This window comes from Nannospalax galili, unplaced genomic scaffold, assembly GCF_000622305.1.
Source record: "Nannospalax galili isolate Female #2095 unplaced genomic scaffold, S.galili_v1.0 scaffold591, whole genome shotgun sequence".
Taxonomy (NCBI): Eukaryota; Metazoa; Chordata; class Mammalia; order Rodentia; family Spalacidae; genus Nannospalax; species Nannospalax galili.
Window position 1 is genome coordinate 1,868,001 of NW_008330926.1, and position 5,399 is coordinate 1,873,399.

Genomic DNA, 5,399 nt, shown 5'->3' on the forward strand with positions numbered 1-5,399 from the left:
TAAGAACTACAACTTCCAGAGAACACTTATGTCACAGCTCCATTCTTCACCTCAGGGATCTCGACGCAAAGCATGGCGGGAGTTGGAGTCCGAAAGCGAAGTAGCATGCACTCCGAAAGACAGCGAAACCCTCCTCTGACGCAGGGATTCCTGGGATACTTAGTTTTTTATGTTTTTTTTTTGGTTGCCTTGCAAGTCCTAGGGTACTACAAGCCCCATCGACCAGCGCGACAGTCAAGGAAACCGGTAGAAGGGCATTTCGGTACTTGAAGTTCCTTAAGGTAGCTGCTTGAGCACCTAAGGCTTATGGGAGATGTGGTACGCTTAGAAACTGCAAGTGACGTCGGAAAAAAGAGGGCGTCTGGGAAGGTGGGGGAGTAAACAACTTAAAGAGAAGCTTATCTGCAAATAAAATGATGACGCTTCCAGGTCGACCTGGGAGTTAGAACAAAGGATCCCAAGAAGAGCCCAAGCCTGAAGGACATGTATGAAATGCGCAGCAAAACCAGAAAGAAAGCAAGGCTGCAGGCCTAATGATAGATATCTAAGAGCTGCAATAAATGTAAAATAAAGGGGAGGAGACGATCTTCTTTGCCAAGACCAAGGTGCACATCTCGAACCACACCACGAATGGGAGCCTGGGACCTAGGCTCTTTCTGTACCATCCAGAGAGGCAGGAAGATGAACAGGGTGTGGGAACCTAGCGTGAGGTACCCAGGGCTCACTCCTTTACTTCATTCAGTAAAGGGACAATGGTTTAGTCCCCTCCACAGTTCTGAGGAATCACCTGTGCCCATATGCATGTGTTTTCATCTCTTTATGGCTGGCCATGCTGTCTGTTCTGCCTTTGTGTATGATTGTCATATCCACCCACTTTTATGGGAGTCACTTCCAGCTCATTTGTTTTCTGCCTATGAAGATGTGCTTTACACCTGTTCTTCCCTATCCACCTGTGATTCTTATTTAGCCATCCTTGCCACTTACTGTCTTCCTGTGACTAGGTGCTCTCTACTTGTCAGCACGTCTGTGCATGCCCTTTAATGCAATTCCACCTTCCAGCTCCTGAGAGCAAAAAAACTATTCAGCTCAGTCAGTGAAAGAACTGTTGAGATTTGGGGAGGGGGCTGATCAGAAATGATAGGGTTAAGATCCAGGTAACCCCAGACCCAGAAACCATAAGGCCCCTAAAAGGAACTGAGTCAGCCAACTCCCAGTCACCTGCAAGCTGACAAAAGCAGCTCCAGGAATTAATGCATTGTGATCACCAGAGCATGCTCCACAGGCTGACAAACAGGTTTCCCAAGCCTTTAGCTGCAATGGGTTCCTGGAACCCTGCAATTGCAGAAAACATGTTTTACAGTAGATGTTTTCCTCCATAAGTTTCACCAGGTACAGACCCCACGCCTTCCCTGAGCAAGTAACCCCCAAAACAGCCCCAAACAGCAGAAAAATATTCTGTTTTTCTGCATTCTTTCCCTTTATAAGCTATCCCCTGCAGCCATTAGGCTGCTGGTTCTTCCTCACACCTGAGTCGTTCAGTGGTAGAGTACTTACCTAACATGCACAGGTCCAGAGTTTGATCCCCAGCTGATACTCTGCCAAACAAACTTTTTTTAGATTTATTTATTTTTATTTTGTGTGTTATGAGTGTTTTTCCTGCGTGTATGTATATATGTGTACCACGGGTGTGCCTAGTGCCCATAGAGGCCAGAAGAGGGTGTTGGAAACCCTGGAGTTACAGATGGTTGTGAGCCACCATGTTGGTGCTGGGATTGAAACCCAGGTGCTCTGCAAGAGCAGCAAGTGCTCTTAACTGCTAAGCCATCTCTCCAGCCCCAGCAAAATTTAATGTGTATAAGGAAGAAAATGTAATGTACAGTAGGATTCTGAAAACTAGAAATTCTTGCCAGGCATGGTGGCAACATGCCTGTAACCCCACCATTTGGGAGACTGTGACAGAAGGATTAAAAGTTCAGATTCTTTCTTGGCAACATAGCAAGTTTAAGGCCAGCCTGACCTAAATGAGATCCTGTTTCATAAAAAAAAAAAAAAAAAAAAAAAAAAGGAGATGGAGTGATGACTCAGTCGGTAAAGTGCTTGCTGTTAAAGCCTGAGGACCTGAGTTCAATCCCCAGCACCCACATAAAAATGCCAAGCAGAAGGTCTCATGCTTGTAATCCCAGCACTAGGGAGTGGAGACAGGAAGACCCATGGGACTTGCTTAGCCTCAGTGAGCCTCAGGTCCCAAGAAGTGGCTGTATCTCAAAAAGCAAGTATGTGGCCAACCTAAGGGATGATACCTAGCGTTGACCTCTGGGCCTCATGTAAACATGCATGTACATGTACCCCCATATACATACACTTGCACACACACCTGTACACAAACACAAATACAGAGCTGGTTGTAGTGGTTCATGTCTGTAATCCCAGTATTCTGGAAAATAAGGAGAAGGGTCACCCGTGATCTGGAAGCCTGCCTGGGCTACATACTAGGTCTGTCTCCAAAAAAGAGAAAAAGTGGAGATGGCAAGATATCTCACTGAATAGAGGCACTTGCCACTAAGCCTTAGGACCTGAGTTCAATCCCTGAAACCGATATGGTGGAAGGAGAGAACCAACTCCCACAATAAATAAATATTTTAGAAAAGCAAATGATTGGTGCTGGAGAGATGGCTCAGCAGCTAAGAACACTGGCTGTTCTTGCAGAAGACCCGGGTTTGAGTCCCAGCACCCACATGGCAGCTAACAACTGTCCATAACTCCAGTCCCAGGGGATCCGACAGCCTCTTCTGACCTCCACGGGCACTGCACAACATGGGTGCACTTACCTACATGCAGGCAATACACGCATACACATAAAATAAAAAATAAATTAATTGAATAAAAAAGAAAAAGAAAAGCACATGGTTGCATTCTTGCCTAAGAGCTTCCTATTCAGCAGTTGTGGGGCAAGGCCCAAAAGACTGGCTCTTTAAGAAATTCCTCAGTTGATTGCAAAGCAGGTGTACAGAGGAGCACACTGAGAAACTAGATCAAGTCTGACCTCTAGCTGATATGTCTTGCACAATGATGACTTCTAAAACCTGCTTTGGAATCTAGGTACCTCAACTTGCCCTCTGGTGACATGAAGCAGTCATTTCTCTCCTCTCAGTCTCATTTTCCTCCTTTGATTTTTTTTTTGGGGGGGAGTCTTTTTGAGACAGGGTCTCCCTGTAGCTCCAGCTGGCCTGGTACTCGCTATGTACACCAGGCTGACCTCAGTTTCACAGAGATCAGCCTGCCTCTGCCTCCTGAGTGGTGGGACTAAAGGAAAGCACCACCATGCCTGGCTCCTCCTCTGATTATTTTTTGAGTCAGGGTCTTACTATGTAGCTGTGCTGGATAGCTTTAGTGTCAACTTGACACACCTGGGTTGAGGGAGCCTCAATCGGGAAATTGCCTCTATTGGACTGGCCTGTGGCCATGTCTGAGGGGCATCTTCTTGATGAGTGATGTGGGAGGGCCCAGCCTACTGTGGGTGGTGCCACCCCTGGGCAGGTGGGCCTGTGTTGCATAAGAAAGCAGGCTGAGCAGGGGCCAGGGGAACAAGCCAGTAAACAGTGTTCCTCCATGGCCTGTGCTCCAGCTCCTGCCTCCAGGTTCCTGCCTTGAGTTCCTACCTTGGGCTCCTTGATGAACTGTGACCAGGTAGATGTAAGGTAAATAAACCCTTTCCTCCCCAAGTTGGTAGTGGTCAGAGTGTTTTGTCACCACAATGAAGAGACAAACTAAGACAGTAGCCTAGGCCAGCCTTGAATTTGCATCAATTCACCTTCCTCTACTTCCCAAGTGCTGAAATTACAGGCATATGCTAGGGATTGAACTCAGGGATTCATGCATGCTAGACACTCTACCAACTGAGTGAGCTATACCCCCTCTCTGTGGGCATTGTCATATCCCCATTAAAGATAATTTTGAAAAGAAGAGGAGACATTCTGGAAGGTGGACACTGAATCACCAGGGATGTATGGAGGTGACTGAGCTGGCACTTGCATGAGAGAGCCACACTGACACCAAGGACTACTGAAAATCAATCTGATCCATGCAGCAGAAGCATCCAAATGCTCAGAGGTAGTGGCATCAACTGGCTCTGGAAGGAAATGAGAGGGAAAGGAACAAAAATGAGTGGTTAAATACTGTTTAAGAAAGAGTGAGGTACCAGTAGCCCCACCCTTACTCCATACCTCTCCCAACCCCAGGAAAAACATAGGAGGGTGTTTCTTCCCCCAAAGTGAGGAAAACAAGTTTCTGCAATAAGGGAACCCAGGCACAGTCAAGGGCAGGACCACTGTATAGACATCAAGATACCTGAAGCAATATGCAGGGGCTGGGGTATAGCCCTGGGATAGTGCACTTGCCTGGCATGCACAAAGCCCTGGGTTGTATCCCCAGCACAAATAGATAAGTACGTGAGTAAGTACATACATACATACATACATACATACATACATACATACATACATACACATACAAGCATACACACATAAAGCAACATGCACACAGAAGCTGAAGCCTTCAGCCATGTTTCTCCCAGAAGACAAGCTACCAGGACTTTATCCTTCTGAGAGGATATTATAAAGTCTCTATGAGAAGTGTGTTCAACCTAAGAGAAAAGACCTTTGACGTATGATACCAGAGATTCTGCTAGAAACTTCCAACCAGATAACCCTGACATAAAATTTTGGTCAACTGGGCATAGAGGCTCATACCAGTCAATCCAGCTCAGGAGACCAAGGCAAGAGAACCGCTGGGACTTAGAAGCTAGCCTTGGTGCTACATAGTAAGCTCCAGGCCAATCTCAGCTACGTCAGATCCTGTGTCAAAAAATAAAATTTCCAGGCCTGGTGGCACACACCTTTATTCCCAGCACTTGGGAGGCAGAGGCAGGTAGATCTTTATGAGCTTGAGGTCAGCCTGGTCTACACAGTGAATTCTAGGCCAGCCAGGGTTATATACTGAGACCCTGTCTCAAAACAACAATAAATCAAAACCAAGGGACTGGAGTATAGCTCATTTCATAGAGTGCTTGTCTAGCATGCACAAGTGTTAGGTTCGATCCCCAGCACCACATAAACCAACTGTGGTGACACATAGTGTAATCCCAGCTCTTGGAGGCAGATGGAGGCAAGAGAATAAGTTCAAAATGATCCTCAGTTATGCAAGGACTTTGAGACCAGCTTGCCAGAGGAAACACTGACTCTAGATAGATAGGATGGATAGATGATAGATAGATAGATAGATAGATAGATAGATAGATAGATAGATAGATGAGAGATGAGAGATGATAGAATAGATAGATGATAGATAGATAGATAGATAGATAGATAGATAGATAGATAGATAGATAGATAGAAGATAGA